This window comes from Durio zibethinus, chromosome 2 (genome assembly GCF_047325235.1).
Source record: "Durio zibethinus cultivar Kanyao isolate XHJ-2024 chromosome 2, ASM4732523v1, whole genome shotgun sequence".
Classification (NCBI taxonomy): Eukaryota; Viridiplantae; Streptophyta; class Magnoliopsida; order Malvales; family Malvaceae; genus Durio; species Durio zibethinus.
In genome coordinates this window covers 37,056,025-37,062,025 of record NC_143163.1, presented here as the reverse complement: position 1 = coordinate 37,062,025, position 6,001 = coordinate 37,056,025, and the positions used below count along the sequence as shown (strand labels likewise).

The window sequence follows — 6,001 nt, the reverse complement described above, 5'->3', positions numbered from 1 at the left end:
CCTACTTATACCATATCATGCTACTGCTTCATCTATTTATACTACTTTAAAGCAGTTAATTTCATTTCATGCGATTTAATCAACCAACTTCAAATTATAATCAATTAAATTTTAAAAAAAATCTTAAAAGATAATAAGAATTTTTATATTTATTAATTACATAATATGATAAATTTTAATCTATTTTATTGATATTATATAAAATTTTATCTTATTTAATAAAAAATTAACAATATTAATTTTGTCATTTAATTAAAATTTTAATTGAATGTAAATAGATATTAGAGAGATTATTTAACTGTAAACAAAATAAATTTTTTTAATTATAATTCATGAACTTTCTTTACTTTAACCTATTTTTTATTTGTTAAAAGTTATTTTATAGTAGATATTTAATAACAATGTACAAAATTGTTATTAAGAGCAAATAATATATATTTACCCAAATAGTAATTTGTAACTTTGAATGAAAATTTTGCAAAAAAAAAAAATTACAAAATAGTAAATAATGTCAACAAATCATTTAGTTCAAACTTTTGATATAAAAACTAAAAATAAATTTTTAATTTTAATGATTCCAAACTATCAATTTATATTTTTACAAAGTACATAAATATAAACAAATCAAACTAAAATATAACTTTTAAATATGTAGAAAGCATAATCTTTATAAAAAATTTAAATAATTACACGAAAAGAATATTTATTGATAGGATCAATTTATTTTTGATTCATAAATATTTATTTTTATTCAATAGGGTGATGATGGTTTCAATTAAATATGATTCGATTCAATTTTTTGAATAATATATAAAATTATGAATTTTTTAATTTTAAATTTGAATCAAACTTATATTAGATTCGATTTGAATTTTATTAATTTGGTTTGATTCATTGATTTTTTAAATTTAATTTTTGTATATATTATTTTAATATGATTTTTAATATATTTAAATAGATTTAGATATAAAATAATTATTTTTATTTTATAAACATTTAAAATATATAAAAGCAAATAAAAATATATAATTCGATTTAATTTATTTTTTTTATTTTTTAATTTTTTATCTGAACTTTATATATACATTTAATATATAAATTTATTTTAAATCAAATAAAAAATTTTGAATTAAACATTACAATTTCAAATTGCATTTCATTTTTTTTTTATTTTTTTCTCACCTTTATTACTCGAATCTAAATAAAAAAATATTAAATTTAAATTGACACTAAACATTAAATGCATTCATCCAATCCAACGGTCACGTGATCTCTTAATAGAATATTAGACTTTTAATTTTAATAATTAAGATTCAATACTTGATATTTTAAAGTATGAAAAAATGCATTTATTTATAATTATTTGGATTCATAAATACTATAAATTAAAGAATAACTAAATTTATGAATAATTAGATTTATGTAATTTAAAATAAAATATAATGTAAAAAACTATTAAATATTCATGTCTGCCTGTGATAGTAAATGAACCCCTGAATATAATAATTTTAATATAATGTATAAAAAAATAATAATATTTGAAGATAGTTTTAAATTAAAATTAAAAACATTTTTGTAGCTATCCAATTTAAAATCTTATTAAAGTGTAACCACCCATTTTATAATTTTATCTTATTAGCAAATGACATCACCCCAATAAATTTTTTTAATTTTTAAAATTTTACTATCTACTGATATTTCCAAATGTAATATGTAAAATTAGATTCAAATTAATTAAATTAAATTTAAGTCTATATACAATTTACATTGCAATACATAAGCTAATTTGAATGTTTATATTATTAAATCTACTATTATTATATTATACATATAAAGTATAAATTTAAATTTGTAAATAAAAAATTAAATTTATAATCTTTGATACAAATTTAACAATTTTTAATACAATTTTAATAATCTTTAATATAATTGTAAAACCTTTTATATATTTATGATAACATTTGCTATATTTCTAATAATCTCTTATATATTTTTATAACTTTTAATATAATTTTGATAATATTTTTTTATATTTTTTATAACATTTATATAATTTTGAAATATATTTTTTATAATCTTCGGTAGCATTTTGATAACTTTTCATTTTTTTTTTTTTGTAATCTCAATATAACTTTGGTAACATTTCATATAATTTGAAAAATCTTCAATATAATTTTAATAAAAATTGATACAATTTTGGTAATTTGTATTATAATTTGGGTAATTTTTTATACAATACCTTTAATAAAATTTGATAACCTTTGATATATTTTTATAATTTTTTATATAATTTTGATAAATTTTAACACATTTTTTTATAATCTTCGACGTAATTTCTTAATTTTTATAGAAGTTTGATAATTTTTTAACTTAAATGACTGTAAAATCAAAATATGTATTAATGCTCAAGAAAAAGGCCGAGTCATTTGTGCCAACTGCCATATCACTCCTGTGGCGGCTCTCTTTACATATATGCCTAAAGAGTTATGATGTAAGACTCAAAAATTTAAGGGCTGACAGTCTGAAAATTTCTATTCTAATCCACCATTATTATTCCTGGGGCAGGTTTTAAGAGCTAGGCCCTGAATTGACCAGACTGGTTTGACATTTAGAACCTGTTTTTTTTTTTTTGTTAGCAAAGAAATGCAAATCTTTCTTGCTGCCAAACTCTACATGGTAATGGAATTTTAATGAAACTGTATAATTTTTTGTTTTGTACATTGGACTGTAATTTGTAAATTGTAACCAAAATTTCCCTACTCAAGCTTTTACATGGTTTGCTATTACAATCAAAAAGGCCTTTTCAGATCCTTGAAATTATCCATGGGATCAACACATTCTATTTTGTTCCTGTGAAGATTCAACAGTTTCAACAACTCTGAGACATTCTCCTTTGTCTTGTCAACACAGCCAAGCTGCAAAAGCAGCAACAGCTTTTGAAAAGCACCCACTTGAAGAGCTTCAACAAGGACGCCACCATCTTCCCTTCTCTCATGCTTGCAAAGCTTCCACAAAATGGAGACTGAAAAATCAGTTGCCAAGTTTGACACTCTAAGGATTTTCTTAACCAAAACCGGCATGCTCAAGGCATTGTTGTAGGCCATTTCTCTCCCTTCTTCGCTGTTGCAAATTCCATCTAGAACACCTAAGGCCTTCTCGCTCATTCCTCTTTCAGTTTCCACCAGCGTTTCTAGTAACAATGATACTAGGCCTAAATTTACAAGTTTTGCTACTTGTTTCTCATTTGTTGAAGGTGATGTGATGATATGGTAAATGACAGTTAAAGAAGCTTTTGTAGATGTTGGGCAAATTGGGTCCTTAATTAGCTTAAACAATGCTTCAATGGCACCTTCCATCTCTGATAACTCATTCACTTTTCTTTGATCTGATGACGAAACAAGCTCCCTTAAGGCCAAAACTGCGTTTCTTCTCCCGGATAAGTCTCCACTGCTTAAAAACCATATCAAGCAATGCATAGCTGAAGATGATCCTAAGAAACCCTTGGCCTCTTCATCAAAAGGAAACATTATTGTCAAAGCTGACAATATCTCCTCTAAAACCTCAACATTTTCATCGAAAGGCGCCCTGGAAAATGCTTCCAAAGCTTCTGATAAAACGCTACCTGCCCCATTAGTCACAATGCATCGCTTGTTACGTTCACTCTCTTTTGCCAATGACTTGATCTTCACAACCAAATCTCGACACCCCTCTCCATCCTGTTTCTTACAAGTGGCATTAATTTTCGAAAGAATCTCCAAAACATCCATCGAGCTAACAGGAACTCGAGGCGTGGGGATTCTCTCAACCCCATAAGACTGGTTCTCAACGCACCAATCTTGTATCCTCTTCCTGATCATGTGGTTTGGGATCAGTTCAAAACTCCTCAGAACCTGATTTGTAATAGGACAAGTGAAATTCCCTGCCTCAATCCACTTCTCAATGTTCTCTCGATCATAAGTTATCCCTGTAGACAACGTGACAGGGTCTTTCATCAAGTCCAGCGATATGGGGCACCTGAAATCTCTTGGTATTGTCAGCTCCATCTCCCCATTTTCATTCCTTTTCTGCTCTAATTTCCCTGCACGCCTGGCAGCTCTTCTCCTTTTCCAGGACGAAATCATCATTGAATAACAAGATAATAAACAGAATCAATAAAAAAAAAAATTGAAATAAACTTTTGTCCTTTGGGTTCAATGAAAGAATGTTGGTGTTTTGCTTGGTGAATGAATTAGAAGGGAATTTGGGTGACCGATTAGCTTTTGCATATTCATATAATGTTCTATATATACATATATATATATATGACATGGTTGTTCAACATTTAAGACATTAGGAAAATTATTAAATTTAAAAGAAGCACGAGAAGAGGGCCGTGATGAAGCTTTGAATATTTGACCGTTGAATTCATAATCCAATTTGAAATGGTAAAAGGGGGCAGTAGTTTCGAGACGAATAATGGGAAAGGCTTTTAGAATGAATCAAAGCTTTGACGCAACCCAAAAAAAAAAAAAAAATGGCACCGGTCAATGTTAAGAGTCATTGCACCGACCGACTCTAGCGGTCGGTCTAGCCACGTGGATGAGGATTAAGGAGCTTCGATTTTTTCTTTTTTTTAGTTTATTTGGTTTTGCGTTTTCACATTTTCATTTGCTTAAACGTGTCCCCAAACGCGGAAGCAAATTTTCTTTTGCCGCAAAAATTGGCAACGTTTACAGATATGGTGATTGATAAAGGTCCAACTGTTTACGCGTATAGGGAAGTTTGAGATATGGCGTTTAGGAGACGAAGGGGAAGAAATTGTACCACTGTCAACCCGTTGCTTAGTGGCGGACATCTAGCGTTTCCTAAAAGCCACCATTTGATTAATTTTTTTGTACGATCCAGGTCTGGTAAGTTTTTTTAAAATTATCATTTTATTATTGAAAATTCAACGAAATTTATATGATCATTTTTATAAAGTGATGTTTAATAAATTTAAAATTTATCATTTATCATAATTTTTATATTTTTATGCTGTAATTTTTTTAATAAAAATAAATTCATGGCTAATTTTGTCATAAAAATCTTAAAATATTTTTGCGTATGCAATTTGGTTGGGATTAGAAAGCCCATTTTACGGTAAAATGGGCGGGAGAGACCAGCTGGTGCCAGAACGACTTGGACTAACTAATACCGGTGTCGTTGCGAAAGAAATAATATAAAGAAACAAGTGAATATATTGATTAATTGAGAAGACAATGTAAAGGCAAGAAAAACATACGAAAGTTGCGGTGGAATTCAACAATTTTCTTTTCTTTCTGTTAGGAAAGAACAAGATTGAACAAATTAGGCATACTCGTGCCAAATACATAAAATTTAAAGGTGGGAAAAAAGGTTAGTAGAACATGGAAGGAGACCAGCTGACCAAGTCCCTATTATATTTTGTTCAACAGTCTAAAATGGGATGACCAAATTTTATAACGAAGCATTGCCATCTAATATAAGCTTGATAACCAACAAGTCATCCCAATTCCAGGGAACTTAATTATTGTGATTCCTTCCCAATGCATTTCTACCATTTTTGCTGGCGACAAACATGCATGCCGTTGTCCTGTAATTGTTGTAGAATAACAATGAATGGAATGAGTTTAGCTGAGTTGATGAAAAATCATGTACTTTTCTTGAAAGATTTAAATTTGATATATGTTGCCGATAATATAAAACCTGATTATATGGTATGATAAAATAAATGGTCTAAATTAAATAGACAAAGTCAATGAATCAAAGATCAAAAGGAAGTCTTCAATTTTTTTGTTTAATCATAAAGAAAGCTTTAGAAAGACACAAAATTAAGATTCGACTTTAGCTTTTTCTCTCCTCTCCCTTAGGGCTCTACCTCGCTTAAAAAAAAAAAAAAAAGATTAAAGGGAAAAGTTTATGATAGTGCTTTAGCAAACAGTGGTAAGAAAAACAGGAGCTATATATATATTTTCTCGGAATCGGCGCCGAAAGGGAAAAAGGG

The 6,001-nt window shown here is 27.8% G+C and overlaps 1 pseudogene across 1 annotated transcript; it reads right to left on the bottom strand.

Moving 5' to 3' along the window:
• Positions 1–2,677: 2,677 nt before the first annotated feature.
• Positions 2,678–4,275, bottom strand: LOC111317549 (U-box domain-containing protein 21 pseudogene; annotated as a pseudogene). Its single transcript, XR_016333940.1, has one exon. The product of XR_016333940.1 is annotated as a U-box domain-containing protein 21 pseudogene (transcript).
• Between the last annotated feature and the right edge of the window lie 1,726 nt (positions 4,276–6,001).